We start from the raw sequence: 19,629 nt of genomic DNA, 5'->3' as shown, positions 1-19,629 counted from the left end.
AGAGGCCCTATGATGTGGAGGAAAGGAAGAAATGCATTCCAGGTATGGGGGAGGTGGGGTGGCCAGTGCAAAGCTATAGAGATGGGAGATGGAGTGTCTTGTATGAGGAACACCAAGAAGGCCAGTTTGGCTGGATCAAAGAGTAGGAGAGGGTGAGTAATGTCCAATAAGGCTGGAAAGAAAGGTGGGGACCTGGTTGTCTAGGGCCTTACAAGCTAAGGAGAAGAATTTGTATTTTATCCTAGAGGCAATAGGGAGCCACTGGAGTTGATTAGGTAGGGAAATGATCTGGTCAGATGTGAGACTAAGGCAAAATACTTTGGCAGCAGTATTTAGGATGGATTGGAATGGAGAAAGACTGAAGGCAGGGAAACAAACTAAAAGGCTGCAGCAATAATCAAGATAAGAGATAGGGACTGAACTAAGGTGTCCCCAGAGTGTATATGACAAGATGTTGGAAGACAAGATGAACAAATCTTTATTGAGAGCCTAACGCTGTGCTGGATATTGTGTGGTATAAGAGATCTGAACTCACAAGAGAGATCTGGGTTTAAATGCTATTTCTAACCATTACTAGCTGTGTGAGACATTAATACATTTCTTAAACATTTTCTGCCTCAGTTTCCTCATCTGTAAAGAGGTAATGATAATATCTATAGTACTTACTTCACAGGGTAGTTATGAGAATCAGAGACAATGTGCTATGAAGTGGATAGAGATTAAGAAAAATTGAGCTTCTTAAAGAATAAAATTGGCCAAATGGAAAGGGAAATACAAAAGCTAACTGAGGAAAACAACTCCTTAAAAGCTAGAATTGAGCAAGTGGAAGCTAATGACTCTATGACACTAATGACATCAAGAATCAAATAAACAAACTCAAAAGAATGAAATAATAGAAGAAAATGTAAAATACCTCATTGGAAAAACAACTGACCTAGAAACAGATCCAGGAGAGACAATGTCAGAATAATTGGACTACCTGAAAGCCATAATCAAAAGGAGGACCTGGACAGCATCTTTCAAGAAATTATCAAGGAAAACTGCCCTGATATCTTGGAACCAGAAGGCAAAGTAGGCATTGAAAGAATCCACCAATCACCTTCTGAAATAGATCCCAAAATAAAAACTCCAAGGAACATTATAGCCAAATTACAGAACTATCAGGTCAAGGAAAAATTATTGCCAGTGGCCAGAAAGAAACAATTCAAATATCAGGGAGTCACAATCAGGATTACACAGGACTTAGCAACTGCAACATTAAAGGATCAGAGGTCATGGAACATGATATTCCAGGAGGCAAAGGAGCTAGAACTACAACCAAGAATCACCTATCCAGAAAAATTAAGCATAATACTTCAAAGGGGGAAAATGGTCATTAAATTAAATAGGATTTAAACTTTCATAAGAAGACCAGAATTGAATCAAATATTTGATCTCCAATATCAAGATCCAAGAGAAGCTTGAAAAAAGGGAAAAGGGAAAAGAAAACAAAAGAGATTCAATGGAACTGAAATGTTTACATCCCTACAAGATATTTGTTAAAAATTGTACCACTCGTAGTGCAGCTAGAAGGAATATACATAGAGAGAGAGGGTACAAGTATAAGGTGAAGTTGAGGGAATGACATAAAAAATTAAGGGATGAGAAAGGAGTACACTATGAACAGAAGGAAGGGAGAGGTAGAATGGGGTAAATTAGTTCACATGAAGAGGTGTGAAAAACCTATTACAGTGGAGGGAAAAGATGGGTGGGTGGGCAATGGGCATCACTTGAACCTTACTCTCATCAGTATTGGCTCAAAGATGGAAAAATATACATAATCAGTTGAATATAGAAATCTATCTTACCTGACAGGAAAACAGGACAGGAAGAGATTAATTAGAGGGGGAGGGGGAGAGGGAGGAGAGAGAAGGACTGACAGACAAGAGGACCCGCCAAGGGAGGCAGTAGACAGAAGGAAAATAGTACTGAGGAGGGAAAGAGTTAAAGGAGAGAGGAGACAAACAGGAGGAAAAATAGGATGAAGGGAAATACACAGTTAATAATTATAACTGTGAATGTGAATGGGATGAACTCTCCCATAAAATGGAAGCAGATAGTAGAGTGGATCAAAAACCAGAATCCTACAATATGTTGTTTATAAGAAACACACTTGAAGCAGAAAGACACACACAGAGTAAAGGTAAAGGACTGGAGCAAAATCCACTATGCTTCAGCTGAACTAAAAAAAAGCAGGGGTAGCAATTCTGATCTCAGACAAAGCAAAAGCAAAAAATAGACCTAATTAAAAAAGATGAGGAAGGAAACTACATCTTGTTAAAAGGTACCATGGACAATGAAGTAATATCAATACTAGACATATATGCACCAAGTGGTATAGTATCCAAATTCTTAAAGGAGAAGTTAAGTGAGTTATAGGCATTATTAAATGTAAAATAGGTAATTTTTATTATATTAAAATAAAAAGATTTTGTACAAATAAAACCAATGCAACCAAGATTAGAAGGAAAACAGAAAGCTGGGAAACAATTTTTATAGCCAGTGTCTCTGATAAAGGTCCCATTTCTCAAATATATGGACAACTGAATCAAACTTGTAAAAATATAAGCCATTCCCAACTGATAAATGGTTAAAGGATATGAACAGGCAGTTTTCAGATGAAGAAATCAAAGCTATCTATAGGCATATGAAGAAGTGCCCTGGGGGCAGCTAGGGGGTGCAATAGATAAAGCAGCAACCCTGGAGTCAGGAGGACCTGAGTTCAAATCTGACCTCAGACACTTGACACTTACTAGCTGTGTGACCCTGGGCAAGTCATTTAACCCCATTGCCTAGTCAAAAATAAAAAAAATAAAAAAAGAAGTACCCTAAATCACTTTTGATTAGAGAAATGCAAATTACAACAACTCTGAGGTATCACCATACCTATCAGATTGTCTAATATGACAAAAAAGGAAAATGATAAATTTTGGAGATCGTGTGGGAAAATTGAGACTCAAATGCACTGTTAATGGAGTTGTGAACTGATCCAACCATTCTGAAGAGCAATTTGGAACTATGCCCAAAGGGCAACCAAACTGTGCCTTTGATCCAGCAATACCACTCTAGGTCTGTATCCCAAAGAGATCATAAAAAAAGGGAAAAGGACCTACATGTGCAAAAATATTTATAGCAGCCCTTTTCTGTTGGCAAAATGTTGGAAATTGAGGGGATGCCCATCAATTGTGGAATGGCTGAACAAGCTATGCTATATGAATGTAACGGAATACTTTTGTGCAATAAGAAAGCATGAATAGACAGATTTCAGAAAAACCTGGAAAGACTTGTACGAACTGATGCAAAGTAAAATGAGCAAAACCAGAAAAACATTGTACACAGTATCAGCAACATTGTGTGATGATCAACTCAGAATGATTCCGCTCTTCTCAGAAACACAATGTTCCAAGACAAGTACAAAGGATCCATGAAGGAAAATGCTAACCACGTCCAGATAAAGAATTGGTGGGCTTTGAATGCAAATTGAAGTATACTTTTTTCACTTACTTTATTCTTTTTCATGGTTATTTTCCTTTGGATCTATTTCTTCTTTCACAACTGTGACTAATATGGAAATATGTTTTACATGATAGCACATGTATAACCTATATGAAATCCTTACCATTTAGGAAGAGTGGGGAGGGAAGGAGGGAGTAAAATTTGGAATTCAAAATCTTGTAAAAATGAATGATAAATTTTGTCTTGACATATAATTGGGAAAAATAAAATAATATTTTAAAATAAAAAATAAATAAAACAAAATCAAATCCAGGCTAGAATTTCTCCTTGTTGGTTCTTCCACCTCTTGAAGAATGAAATAAGTTATCATCTGTAACCTTGTCAACACTTAACCCAGACTAGGTGACTACTTCACATCTGAGTCTTGAAATCACTAACTAAGCTTTCCTCCAGTGATATTTTCCATGGAGCTTTCTGAAAAATAGTCAGAAAACCCTCCAAAAATATGTAAAATCATTTACATTGTTAGAGTCAGGAAACATAGTAACACTAGTATCATTTCCCCAGTAAAGATTGAATCTAAATACTGAGTCCCAGATTCTGCATCCTTGAATAAGAGTCAAGTACTTGTTCGCTGTGAATTTTTAAAAATAGAAACAATCTATTAAAAATGTCCTTCAAGGACCCATGAAAACATTACCTTCTGCCAGGGGCTAAGCATTCTAAAAGAATAAAAGGGCTTCCTTTCATCCAAATCTAACCATAAAAGTTGCTGAGACTAGGTCATTTGAGCCTCTGAAGAGGCACAATCCAATCTCCCAGCTCAGACCACCCTGCTGAGAAGCTACCTGCAGTCAAAGACCTGCTTGTATTTAGCCCTCATTGTTGCTAGTTAGGAGACAGTGGCCTGTTTCCTTGGCAATGCTTTTAATCTTGTTCTGATGAAGTCTAAGTGAGGGCTTATCGACTTCTGAAAAAAATCATTTTCCTTGTGGGATAGAATGGAGAGGATGGAGTTAGTTATGACATGCCAGTTATTCTGATTTACCATTAAATGGTTCTTCCAGCATGAGCTTTATTGTCAGAGTCCACATATACCAAAAACATTCTGGTATTTCCCAGGTTAATAGGCTTGTGGAGGTGTGAACAGGTAGGGGAGAAGTAGCTATCTACTTTTAAGCTCTATGTCAGCCTCACTCGTTTAAATTTTTTTTTCTACTAATAGATTTCGTTTGATCTAAAACACTTCCCAGAGAATACTCAAACCACTAGCAAAGTATATTCCTTGAAAACAATTTACCAAAAACTGATAAATCATATGATCATGAATGCAGCACATACCATTTTCTACTTTTGTCTGTTAACAATTGATTTGTTGTTTACCTCTTGTTAACAGAAAGAAAGGATGTGAGCTCTAACTTCGATAGTGTGGTATCAGCATTGCTCATTGAATTTGACTTATATTCTGTTGTACTTTTGTGTTGTCTTTTTAATTATAGTTATTATATACTATATTCTTTTGGTTCTGCCTTATTCACTCTATATCACTTCAAGTCTTCTCATAGTTCTCTAATTCTTATTTGTCATTTATTACAGAACAATGAGATTCAGTAACATTCTTAAACCACAGTTTGTTCATTTTTTTCCTAATTGTTAACCTCATCCAGTGGTTTTCTTTTGTTGTTGTTGTTAGCATAAATAATGAGAAGCATCATGCCGTTGTGGTTAAAGAGCTGTCCTGAAAGACAGGAAGGCCAAGTCTAAAGTCCCACTTCTGATATATACTGGCTATGGGCAAGTCACTTAATGGCTCAGTATTCTAGACAACTCTCTTAAGACTCAATTGCAGAGAAGAAGTCAACCTACAGTGGTAGTGGGAGTACCCTCATATGGGAATTGTCTATACCAATTAAATCACAGGTTGAGTAATCATCTAAATAATATTGTTATGAATATTTTATACCTATGAATATCTTACTGACATCTTTGGAAGTCTAAACTTAATAGCAAGACCTCTGGGTGGAAGAATATGAAAAGTTTAGTAATTTCCTTTCATAATTCTATTTGTGCTCCAGAATGGTTGAACCATTTCACAGCTGTACCAGCAGTGCATTAAAATATCTCATCCTTATTGAAATCGTCATAGAAGATATAAATAGTCACTAGAAGTCCCACCTCCGACAAGTACACAAACAAGCTATTAAACTATAAACCTTTTAGGTAAGAATGCTTCTTCAACCTGATATTTTCCATAGGCCACTGCAAGGTACTTTCTCTAAACTTGACATTCAGTAAATATTTGTTGAACGAATGAATATTGGATAAGTAATATGGTCTATTGGAAAGAGCCCAGGATTTGGAGTCAAAAGGCCTGGCTCCAAGTCCTGACTTGCCATTTATTAGTCATGTGATCTTATTAATTTAAGAGTCAATCTGCTTTATCATAAGTTTTTTCATCTGTAAAATGAGGTTAGTAATACTTATATTACTTATCTTCCAAGGTTGTTGCATGAGGTAATCACTTTTTAAATGATGAAATCCCACATTGCTATGAATTATTATTATCATTATATCCTATCACTTGAAGTATAATCCTTCTGAAATTTCAATAATGGACTAACAAAAGAATTTATCTCATTTTATTAGACTAAAATAAAATAACTCTATTTTATTCAGTTTCATTCACAGTTTCATTTCTCTCCAGGCTGCACTCCAGATTTCTTCTACCAATCCCCTCACCTCCTTTATACAGTATGGGATCTCCAGGCACATTGTATCTCTCTCCCTCCAATTCAGTTTCCTTTTATGTGTTGTCCTTCCTCCGTCCTTGAGGACAGAAACTGACTTTCTACCTGTGTTTTATATTCCTAGTGCTTAGCACAATACTTGACACAAAGTAAACTCAATAAATGCTAGTTGACTGAGTGACTGTCACTCTGAAAAGTGATAGAAACTATCAGAAAAGTTGAATCCTAGATTTTTGAGACTATATAACTGTATATATAACTATAGATATATAAGCCATATATTTATATAACTACAGATTTCACAGATCCTTCTATGACAAATCAGCTGCACCTGAAGAAATATCAGATTAGAGAAGATAAAGCCAAAAAGTCCATCATAAAAAGTGTTGAGTAAGAGCCCCTGCCCTCCCTTACTTGTCAAACAGGTAATTTTCCCAATCTATGTCTCTAACAATCAACCAACAAGAATTTATGCTTACTGTGTGTTTCATGTTTTTCTAAGATCATCAAGTTCATCACTTCTTACGCTCAGCCGTATTCTATCACAATCATATACCACAGCTTGTTCAGCCCTTCCCCAACTTATGGGCACCCTCTCAATTTCCAGTTCTTTGCCATCACATAGAGAGCTGTTATAAATATTTTAGAACATGTGGGTTCTTTTATTTTTTCCCTAATCATTTTGGGAAACAGACCTAGTAGTGGTATTGCTGGGTCAAAAGGTATAGGCGGTTTGATAACTCTTTGGGCAGGAAGGTAGGATTTAAACTGAGAAATCTAGGGAAGCAGAGGGGAGGATACATTCCAGGTATGTGAGGCCATGACCCATTAAGAACTAATTGTGTACACAATTTATTTCCCTACTAGAAGTAAAGGTTAAAAGGCTTGAGAAATGGATCTATATTCTCCAGTTTATTTGAAATAATGAAGTGTTTTTAGAAATAATATAAGAACACTTCAAGACAAAAACAGAGAAAAAGAGTATGGGGAGGCAGGCTAGAATCTAATCCTGTGGGAGATGGTAGAGAGTGGAAGGTGACACAGAAAATGAGGAAAAGAAAAAAAAAGACCACTGGGATTGTGTAAGAGATTTGAGGATCTTTCGACAGCAGAAATGAGGAAGCAGATTCCCACAGTTTGCAGAATGATCATGAGGATACTCTCCAGAAGAGCAAATATCTAGTATAGACCATAGGAAGGAAAGACAAATCCTGGAAATTGCTGGCTACCTGTTGAGGGATTCCAATGCAGCCATGTGATCTAGTGTGAAAATTAAAAGGTATCTTATTTTCCTGGAGATGTCAAAATATGACAGAGGCACCCAAACTTTATTAAACTTGTCCACCTAATTCTGAGAATTCTTGTGGGGGAGATAGATGCTGCTGCTAGAAGAATCTTCAAAAATATTTAAAGGGATTATAGTTGACATTTTCATCCCTGCTGCCAACTGAAAGTTAATATATCAAATTAAGGACTAGGTTAAAGGGATGGTGTTTTAAAACACCATTTGGATTTTATAGGTCATGGGTTAAAATAAAAAAAAATTTGGATTATTGGCCAAGGAATAATTGTACAATAAATTAGGGCTGGTAAAAAATGCATTTTCCAGGTATCTTGCAAAACTATTCTTGACAACTTTAAATTGAAAATGGAACTGCTTCCCCCTCCCTACCCCCAACTGCTCATATACAATTATTAAGCTAGAGAGCAAAAGGTCTAATACAAGGAGAAGAAAGGCAATGAAGACACCCAGAAATCCAAAGGAAATAATATCTAGGACAAGGGGCAGCACTTAGAGCTTCAGGTGTCTATATACAAATGTGCATAGCATGGGCACTAATGAAAGTGAACTGGAGATATTAATGCAGTAAATTTTATGTCCACTATCACTGAGACTTAATGGTGTGTGACAAATAACTGAAATATAGGAATGCAAATGTCTATATTATTCACTTTCTAATCAGGAGATGTTTAGATGAAGAGGTGATAAAGTAGCATGGCATATCAAGAAGATATATTCCAGGGTGGAAATTCATGAACCAGAAAAGAAAAGAAACATAGAGAACATTGGAATGGGAACAAAGGGGAAAACCTAAGTAATATTGTAGAGGGAGCGTATTTCAGATTGCCTGGCAAGAAGGAAGAAGATGGATGATGACTTCTAGAAGCAGATGATAAAGCTTGAAATGACACAAGATAGAGTAGTGATGAGGAAATTTCACCAATAAGGACATCTGCTGGGTGTTTTTATTTTTCTCTGCTAAAAGCAGTAACTAAGAAATTGTTATCTTGGCTTGCTGATAATTTTATACTCCGGAAGGTGAAGGAAGAAATGAAGGGAACTGCTATTCTTGGTCTGATTCTAATTAACAAGAGGAAAATGGTTGCAATTGTAAAATGGACAAGAGTGTCAAGAGAAAGCAACTGCTATTCAATTTGAGCAACAAGACTACAAATATTTTTACACATCTCCTTTATACAATGTCTAGCTTCTGGGGATACAAAGATGAAAAAAATGACATCATTCTGGTCCTTAAGTCTTCCTTTCTCCTTTGTTGTCATTGAATTGTTTCAGTCCTGTCAAACTCTCCATCACTCCATTTGGGGTTTTCTTGGCAAAGACATTGGGATACTTTACCATTTCCCTCTCCAGTTCATTTTACAAATGAGGAACTGAGACAAAAAGGATTAAGTGATTTGCCCAGAGTCAGTGGTTTTCCCATGGTCTTCCCTTCTATAGAAGGAGGGTAAATGTTGTTTGGCATCTTGACACTCATAACAACTCTATGAGATAGATAACACAGTTCTTAAAATCCCCCTTTTTATTAATTTATTTTGATTTATCAACAATCACTTCCATAAGCTTTTGAATTTTACATTTTTCTCCCCCTCCTTCCCCACCTCCTGCCCCACATGTAATCTGATATAGAAAATCCCCCTTTTTACTAATAAGGAAACTGAGACTTATAAAAGTTTAAAATCTTGCCCATGGTCACCCAGCTAGTAAATTTCTGAAAAGGGAACTGAAACCAGATCTTCCTGATTCCAAGACCAGCGCTCTCTCTTCTTTATGACTTTCAAAATATTTTTATCTCCTTTCTGAATATCTTTTGGTGGGGGGAGTTTCTTTATGGGTTAGGGAATCATAGGATTTAGAATCTGAAGGAATCTTAAATGTCATCTAGTCCAACTCTTTCTTTTTTACAGATGAACAAATAGAGAACCAAAGAGATTAAATGATTTGTCCAAAGTTACATACTACAGATAATAAGGGGCAGAAGGAAATTTGAACCAAGGTCCTTTGATTCCAAATTCAAAACTCTTTCCAATGTTCCAAGTTGCTTCTCTTGCATTGCTGACTAATCTCCATAAATAATATTCTGCGTGCAAAATACCATAGAGGTAGTCTTTTAAAAGATAATCAGGTTTACAGAGAGTTTTTATTAAACATTGTTCAATTGCTCGATTTCTTAGGATTTGAGTTCTAACACTATGAACTGGTACCCAGGAAGAATACTTTAGAAAAATTAAGCCCTGTTTAAATCTATTTGCATTATTTTCTTCTTTTTTCTGAAATACTGCAGCATTGTCTCTTCCCATTCTCCTTACTTTTTCTCCAATTACATTCCTGATTCTAATCCCCACTATTTCCTGATTTATATTCAAAAGAGTGGTGCTATAGCTTCCTTGACTCCTGACTTTGCACCTCCTTCCTGTCAGTATCTCATTAAATCCTTTATGTTGCTCCTGAAAACATATATAAATGTCACCAAAAAAAAAAAATCCCCTTACTATTCTCTTGCTTATTATTCACCGATCAGAATTCAGGCAGTAAAGAAGAAGGAATTTCTTTACGTTTTGCTTTATTTCAAGAAATATTGCCAAGAAGAGATGAAGTGGATCTATATAACTCTACATAATACTGAAAAAGTAGAAGTAAAAACTCAATTCCATAAGCATAGGTCATTGTGCTATTCAAGGTTAATGGTGTTTGGATACCATGCAGTTTAGTTTAGCATTTGAGATTAAGTCCATCATGGATATAATGTTCCCCAGTGAAATGTTTTATTACATTATATGGTGTGGCAGATGCTGTGGAAAGGATATGGAAAACTGAGCCATTCATTAGCATTTGAAATATATGCATCTAGAGGTAGAAATTAGTTGCCAGCTTACAGCATTATTAGCTGATTACAGCACTTCTTAGTAGAATGGGATACAGAGGTAGTGAACTGGAAAGAGTGTTGTTTAAAGAAAAATAAAGGTACCTAATATTATATTTCTAGAACTTTAACATAAGGTTATCTAAGCATATTATGAGTTAGCTACACTCCACAAAACTGGATTGTTTCCTTATCTTGATACATCTAGTCATAATTGCCCCTGAATTCCCACTTTATCAACTATTCCACTATTGTTCTCTTGGTTATTCCATAAGCATCTCAAACTCAACATTTCAGTCAACAGTCAACTAGAATTTATTAAACACCTACTATGTGTCAAGAACTGTGCTAAGCATGCCCACCCTTTAAAACTCCCCTTTCCTTTCTCTCAATCTCTCAATTTTGTAATCCTGGAGTCATTCTTAGCCCCCTCCCCAAGCCAATCAGCCAGCAAGTCTTGTTTCTTTTACCTCTTCAATGTCTCTTGCATCTGTCCTCTTCTTTCCACTGATGCAATAAAACATAAATCTATATATTTAAACTTATTCTATTTAATTTCCAATTTTTACACTCTCATTTACAAAATGTTTATCTTAATTTCTGATTGATTGGTCTATCACTGATCGTAGCTCCTAATAATAGCTCTAATGTAATCTAATGATAGTTCTCTCTGTCAAATGCTCTATAAATAAAACTTAAATGTAACCCCTATTTTAAGGATCTCTAATGAATACTTTTATAATGTAAAATAATCACCTTTTAATTTATCTACTTCAGAAGACTGGATTTTGATAAATTGATTTTCTTTAAATGAACAATGGTATCCCCAGTAATAACTTCTCTAACCTTCAGGTATACAGGTTTTCACCAGCTCTCTGTTCATTTAAAAATTAACTCATTAAAATCACCAGCTAATATAATGGTCATTGGTTATGTTTCTCTGAAGCACTATGCAAGATTCTAGACTGGAACCACAGGGCTCCTCACTTTCAGGGCCCTGGTGCTGCAGCTTCTGGCTACTCCTTGGGAAGAGAACTTTCTAAAATGAGTTCTTGCAGAAAGAGCCTGCCCAGCTCCCCTTTCCTCCTCACCTATGGATCTCTCTCTTCTTCCTGGGTCCCTCGATCCCAGCTTCTCTCCAGCTGTGGCCTAGGAAGAAGCTGAAAGACTGGTGGTGGGATCCGCAAATCTGTGGGCATCAGAGTCCCTAGGTGGGAATAAGGGGCCAGGTAGTTGGGGCCCCTATGCTCCCAACCATGGATATGATGTTCCAAGTTTCCCACAATTGCTAGGAAGGGTGACAGTGAAAAAATGATTGATCTGGACTTCAGAATTTGCCAACAAAAAGAATACTATTTTGATGATTCTAACCTCCCATGAGACAAAATTTTTAAAGGAACAGATCAAAATAGATGATCAAATTCAACAGATTAAGCAAACTGACAAAGAGTGTGATGTGACAAGAAGTATTCTAAAGAAATCAAAGACAGAGTTCATGGAAGTTAGTGGGGATAAAACTAAAATCAGAAGATCTCCAAGTAAACCCCTCCCTGAAGTAACAGAGGAGTATAAAAATGAAGTAAAAAAAAAAATAGATCAATCAGTGCTAAAGGTTTTCCAACAGATGCAACGCTTGATGACGTAAAAGAATGGTTACAAGGTAAAGGTCAAATACAAAATATTCAAATGAGAATGTTACATAAAACATTTAAGGGATCAATATTTGCTATTTGATAAGTGTTGAATCTGCCAAGAAGTTTATAAAAACCCCTGGAAAAAATACAAAGATATAGAGCTGCTGATACTCTTCAAGAAAGATAATTATGCAAAAAGAAAAAAAAAAGAAAAGAAAGGCAAGAAGCAAAAAAAAAAAAGTAAAAGATGAAGCAAATGCTAATCAAGAGCAAAAAGCAAGAGATGCTGAATTGAAATCCCTGGATGAAAAGATTGGATGCTTACTAAAAATTTCTGGTTATTTAGATGATCAAACCTATAAAAAAGATTTTTGTACACTTTTCTCTAATCATGGAGAAATAAAATGGATAGACTTCATCAGAAGAGCAGAAGAGGGAATAATCCTACTTAAAGAAAAGGCAAAAGAAGCACTGGACCAAGCTAATGCAGCAAATAATGGAACAAAAGTAAGAACCATAGACATAACATGGGGATTGTTAGAAGAACAGACAAAGAAAGAAGCTTTGAAAAAAATCATTGAGGATTCACAGGAATCCCTAAATAAGTTGAATTCAAAAGGTCAAGTTTTTAAAGAAAAAGGAAGAGGTGATAAGGGTACACCCATTAAAAGAAAAATACAATTCATGGGCAGCTAGATGGCACAGTAGATAGAGCTCCAGGCCTGAAGTCAGGAAGACTCATCTTCCTGAGTTCAAACCTGGCCTCGGACACTTACTAGCTGTGTGATTCTGGGCAAATCACTTAACCCTGTTTGCTTTAGTTTCCTAATCCACAAAATGAGCCAGAAAAGGAAATGGCAAACCACTCCATTATCTTTCCCAAAAAAACCCCAAATGTGGTCATGGGTAATTGGACATGTCTGAAAACGACTGAATATCAACAAACAATTCTAGGGCAAGGAAACAAAATATGATAGTGATGAAGAACAGGAAAATAGTGTTCCTGGAGGATCCCTTAAAAGGGCATGAGAAAAACCTAATACTAAAACAGTTGAAAACAGAAAATGGAACTGGAGAGCAGTGTCTTGACACCCTCCCCCCCCCGCTCTGCAATCTGAAACCGCTTAAAACTTATTTAAAATAAGTAAAAAAATTTTGTGTCAAGACACACACAAAAAAAAATGAAAGCAAGATCCAGTGCATCTCTTACCAATCCAAATGGAATTTGTTAAAGGACATAACCCAGCCATCCATATCCCAAAATAATGAAGAAAGATACTTTCTTGTTAGATCCAGCTTTGAGGAAAAATAAAAAAGCAGTGAACCTTCAGAAACCTTGATCTCTGGAAAAAGAGTGTGATTTGAGAGTGATTTACTTTTGCTTATATGGAGAAAAATCCTTGCTTCAGGCATTACTTAGTGAATTCTCAACTAAATCTAGCCTTGAAGTTTTAGGGATGGTTAATTGGCCAGCGTATACATGGCTATGATTTTGGACAGTTTTTTTGAATTTATGGTAGGTCTTTTGGCCAACTTGGCTTTGATATACATTCAATACCCTCAGTGAACTTAGACAAAAGTGACTATTATCGGGATAGGAGGCATGTAATAGTCAGGTGCTCATAATTTCCCTAAGGATGACACATATTCAATAACCTTGGATGGACAGCCTGCCCAGTGCAGTTACTAACAATTATTTTAAGAATGACCTTGGAAGAAATTTCCATTTTCTTAGAGTGAACAGGAGCTGAAATCCAGTAAAGTTACTTGCAAAATTTACAAAGGGAAGATCACAGTTCAAAGAAAACTGTTAACTTTTAGAATACAAGTACAACAGATAATAATACACTATTTTTAAAATGGCTTTTTAGGAAAGGAATTAGGAAGGGATTCTCCACAAATAGAGTTTGCACTGATAGCTTCAATATGTAATAAGCAATAAATAGATTTGATCCTACCCCAAAGGCATGGTCTATCACTTAGCCTTACTTATAGAGACAAAAATCCATATATCAGTGATAACTACAATTGCAAGGTAGGAAGCAGTCACATAAAGCATTGATGAAGGAGAAGACCAACCAGAACATAAGGAAATGTACCAGAACCAACTAGAGAACCAATCAGAACTCTAGGTCTTCACCATCGACTGCAATGGAACATTAATATTGTCCATCCCTCTATCTTGCTATATGACCATCCCATGTCCTTTGTTTGGTCATATATCTCTCTGATAATATCCTTTACATCATTCTTCCCATTCAATTTATATCTCAGAGAAGAAGAAATCAAGGCCCACAGAATGGGGCCACAGAATAAACAAGTGACTTGCCCAAGCTGACACAGTTAATTAGTAGAAAAAGCAGGAATTTTTGTTGGTAACATGTTATAGTCTATTAACATTCACTGGGCCTTTTCAGTGGCTGTCCCTCATGTCCTCCTCACCTCCACCTCTTGGTTTCCCTGGTTTCTCTAAGACTCAGCTCAGACCCCACTTACGTCCTCTATTCCTTTCCTCTGAGATTATGAATTCTATATACAGCGAATTGTTTGCTGTCTCCACCCATTAGAATGTGAATTCTGTGAGGGCAGGGATTGTGTTTTTTTGGCTTTTTTCATATCCCCAGAACTTAGTAATGTTTCATATTCATTACACACATCGTTGCTGGCCCCCTGGTCTAATCTCTGCAAATTCCTCTTCTGGCTCTGGGTCTGAGCAATAAGACCCTGCCTTGGATCAGAACACTTGGAGACCACTGAAAGTTTGCATATCTCCAGCCAGAACTGCTTCTGAGATCCTAGAATAACACAGCACTCAATATTCTAAGAAAGCAATGAAAGGATTAGCCCAGACTTTCCCTCCAGAAGAGTGCAGAGGTTGACCTTAACATCATTTTCAGAGTCAGCAAGAAGTCTGGAAGAATGAGCAAACAACCAACAAGAAAAAAGAATCTCACCATATAAAACTACTATGGTAACTGGTCTCGAGACAAATCCAGAAGAGAATGACTCCAAAAATCTACAAGCAAGCCTCAAAGGAAAACACAGCTTTGGCACAAATTTAACTAGAATTCCTGGAATAAATAAATCAAATGCTAAAGAAAGAATTTTAAAATGTTTTTATAGATGAAATTAGTGTGCCAGAAGAAAAACTGGAAAAGAAGTGAAGGTATGGAAGACAGAATGAGAAAGGAAATAAACAGCTTTCCAGCAAATTCCCTGAAATCTATAATGTTTGGGTAGAAGGCAATGATTCTGTGAGACAAGAAATATTAAAACAAAGTCAAAAAACTGAACAAATAGAAGAATATATAAGCTATGTCATCACAAAAACATCTGACCTAGAAAATAGACTAAGGAGAAAAAAATTAAGAACCATGGGACTACCTGAATACCATGACCAAAAGAAAAGAGCCTAGATATCATATTCCAAGAAATCTTAAAAGAAAATTGCTCAGATCTCTTGGACACAGGGAGAAAAGAGAAAATAGAATCCACTGCCCACCTTCTAAAGAAATCCCAAAAGGAGAACTCTCAGGAACATTATAGCCAAAATCCAGAGCTTCCATGTCAAAGAAAAAATACTACAAATATCCAGAAAGAAAGAATTCAAGTGCTGAGGAGCCACAGTCAAGATCACACACTATTTATCACCCACCTCTATAAAGGAGCAGAAGCTTGAAATTTGATATTTCAGAGGGCAAAGGGAATCGACTTACAGTCAAGAATAACTTACCCAGAAAAACTGAGTATAATCCTGCAGGTGAAAAAAATGGATCTTTAATGAAATAGAGGACTTCCAAGCATTCCTGACAAAAAGACCAGAGCTGTGTAAAAACTTTGAAATTCAAATAGGAGTTAAGAGAAACATTAAAAGTTGAATACAAATAAACATTCATGAGGGACTAAACACGAATAAATTGCCCACATTCAAATGCGGAAAGATAACATGTGTCCCCTCTGAACCCTATTAATAGGAGTCATATAAGAAATCTAATTAGAAAGGTCTGGGAGTGGTTCTGTTATGTCTTGATGATCTTAAAAGAAGAATGGAAAGGGAGGAGAAGAGGAATATACTGGGTGGGATGATTATCACGTAATCAGGGTACACACGCACATATCTATACAAACATGAGTGGGGAGCAGAGAGGAGCAGCTGCCACTTGAAAGTCACTCTCATCTGAACTGGTTATAGAAGGGAAGAATACACACACATACACAAATACATACATGTAAACAGTTGGATATAGAAAGACATTTCACTCAATGGGAAATAGAATGGAAAGGGGAGAAGGGGGAATTAGAGGGAAGTAGTTTAAGGGAGGGCTTAGTCCTAAGCACAACAAACTCTAACAATGTACAAAAATATTTATAGCTCTTTTTGAGGTGACAAAGAACAAGAATCTGAGGGGGTCCTATAAATTGAGAAAGGGCTGAACAAATTATGGTATATATATGTGATAGAATATTATTGTACTGTAAGAAATTATGATGGTAAGAGATCCAAAGGGAAAACTTATAATGAACCACTGCAGCATGAAGTGGACAGAACAAGGAGAATAATTTATACAATGTCAACAACACAGTAAAGATAAATAACTTTGAAAAAAATTAAGATCTTGAGACTCTGAGTGAGAGGATACATGGAGACACTTAGTAGTAGGGATGGTGGCATTCCTTAGCAAACAGAGCTATAAAGATGCCATCAAGGAGTGTCACAGTTACAATGCCTGTCTATGTGGCCAAGTGCCATAATGCCTGCCCTTCCTGGACTCTCAGACTGGAGTGACCCAGAGCAACAGTTACATCTGTATTGAAAAGCAACACTGTGGTCTGAGACTGGCACCAGGCCAGTGGTATTCCTATCCTTCTCTGCATTGGCAGAAAAAAAACGCCAGGCCCACTTTCTTGAAGGTCTCCCGCTCTGCTTCTCATCCACCAAACCAGACACAGAAGGAAGGACTAATTTCTCAGGCTGGAAGCAGCTCGAGGGCCCTGATGTGCACAAACATCCTAGCAGCTTTAATGATGTTCACCTGGACGGGTCTCAGGTTACCAACCAAGGAAGCAAACCTTGGAGTTCCAGGATGAGGATGAGGTCTGGGTGGATGACCATGAGGAAGATAAATCCAAGCCCAAGCAGGGCAAGGGCAAAGCCAAGGCTAAAGGTGTGAGTAGCAACCTCCAGTAAGTGGGAGAAAGGTCATCCAAGAAGAGTGGGCTTCAGAAGGAGATGCTGGATAATGTACCTGTTTTTTAACTCTACTCAGAGCCAACCTCCAAAATCCCCCTGATGTTCTTCCTCTTCTTGACCTAGACATTCAGCCCTAAAGTGAATTGGAATCCAGTAGGCCCCAATCCAATGCCCCTAAGTTCCTGGGTCATAGATGAGTCACTCAGATACCCCTTCTCTCCTCAGACACTTGATAGCAGCTGGTAAGGGCTCAATGCTTCTGATTCCTCAGGCTTCTGCCAGCTGAGGCTGGCAGTGGAGAGGGGCAGAGCGTGGAAACAGTACATGGCAGTGCTCTCTGGGAAACCCTTCCTGCTTGGTTCTAAGGGAGGACTTATCTCACTGTTGCATTGAAGTTGAGGTGTCTTTTTTTTTAAGTTCTTATATTCCAGACATTAGTACAATAAATATTTTATATGGAAAAAACAACTCAGTAATCCTGTCTTCTTCAGGTGTGTGAGTTCAAATCTCATTGCTGACAGATGTTTGAAGGTGAAAGTTTAGCATAGTACCACCATTGCACTAGCCATCCCTCCATTACAGTGTGGCATTCTGTCTCCTGCCTCCAGCTCCACTTATTAGAATCCTTAGTGTCCCTCAAAGCTCAGCTCAAACACTACCTACTCTATCCTGATCTCCCTAGTTGCTAGTACCCCCCAAATGACTTTATATTGATTTTGCAGCTAAATTGTATATCCTTATATGAGTGCTCTTGTCTCTTTATTAAAAGTAAACTCCTTTGGAATACTATTGTGCTACAAAAAATAGTGAAGGGAATGGTTTCAGAAAAAACCTAGAAAGACTTATATCAACTGATGCAAAGGGAAGTGAATGGAACCAGAAGAACGTTGTACATGGTAATAGCAATATTATAAAGAGAATCAACTGTGAAAGACTTAGTAACTGATCAATACGGATAGAGAACTGATGGATCCAGGGTATAAAATGAAGATTTCTTTTTTCTTTTCATTCTTTTTTTTCTCCCCCACCCTGAACATGGCTAATGCAGAAATATGTTTTGCTTGACTTCATATGTAAAAAAAAAAATTAGATCTTTGATCAATGTAATGACCAACTATAATTCCAGAGGACTAATGAGGAAATATGCTACCTTCCAACTGATGAGAGTTGAAGGACTCAATGTAAAATGAGGCAGATATTTTTTGGACATGGCCAATGTGTCAATTTGTTTTGCTTGACTGTATACATTTGTATCAGGGGTTTTGTTTTTCTTTCATTATCAATTGGTAAGGGAAGAATTAGGGTAGGAGAGAGAGAAGGCAAATTTTTGCTCATTGATAAAAATAAAGTTTAAAGTTAAAAAAAAAAAAAGACTTGCCCTAGTCCATCCTGGGAAAATGGGCACTCAATTAGCTATAATATGAAATCATGGAGAAGAGAGCAGGAAAGAGGCAGATCAAAGGGAGGAGGAAACAGCATTTAATCCTTCCCCCACATACACACTTTTTTTTTATTTTTTTAGGCAATTGGGGTTAAGTGACTTCCCCAGGGTCACACAGCTAGTAAGTGTCAAGTGTTTGGTCTGAGGCTGGATTGGAACTCAGGTCCTCCTGACTTCAGGGCTGGTGCTCTATCCACCGCGCCACCTAGCTGCCCCCACATACTCACTTTGAGGAGCAAGGAACAAACAAAGAGTAACAGGCCAATCAGAGTCTGAAGTAGGATTCAAAATTTGGTCTTTCTGAGTCCAAGCCCAACACTGGTATCCTAACACAGTGTCTGGTGCATTGCAGGCACTGAATAAATGCTTGTTGAATTTGTTGTTGCTCAGTCATTCAGTCATGTCTGACTCTTCATGATCCCCATGTACCATAGTACACCAGCCCTTCTATCCTACATTATCTCCCAAAGTCTATCCAAGCTCATGTTCATTGCTTCTATGACACTATCCATCTCATCCTCTCCTGTCCTCCTTTTGATTTCAATCTTTTCTAACATCAGGGTTTCTTCCAACGAGTCCTGTCTTCTCATTATGTGGACAAATTATTTAAGCTTCAGCATCAGTATTTGTTCTTTCAACGAATGATCTGGATTAAGTTCTTTAAGTATTGAATGATTTGATCTTCTCGCTGTCCAAAGGACTCTCAAAAGTCTTCTCCAGCACCATAATTCAAAAGCATTGATTCTGCATAGCTTAGCTTTCCTTACAATCCAACTCTCACAAACATACATGGCTACTGGAAAAACCATAGCTTTGACTTTATGGACCTTTGTCAGCAAGGTGTTGTCTCTGGTTTTTAGTATGCTATCAAGATTTGCCATAACTTTCTTTCCAAGAAGCAAGCATCTTTTAATATAGCAGCTGCAGTCACTGTCTGCAGTGATCTTGAGCCCAAGAA

At 37.1% G+C, this 19,629-nt stretch overlaps 1 pseudogene; it reads left to right on the top strand.

The window, feature by feature from the left end:
- Positions 1-11,222: 11,222 nt before the first annotated feature.
- Positions 11,223-17,127, top strand: LOC114031747 (annotated as a pseudogene).
- Positions 17,128-19,629: the final 2,502 nt, after the last annotated feature.

Source organism: Vombatus ursinus, unplaced genomic scaffold (assembly GCF_900497805.2).
Source record: "Vombatus ursinus unplaced genomic scaffold, bare-nosed wombat genome assembly UNPS02015255.1, whole genome shotgun sequence".
NCBI classification, from domain to species: Eukaryota; Metazoa; Chordata; class Mammalia; order Diprotodontia; family Vombatidae; genus Vombatus; species Vombatus ursinus.
The sequence above is the reverse complement of the archived record's forward strand: the minus strand, read 5'-3'. Positions and strand labels throughout refer to the sequence as shown.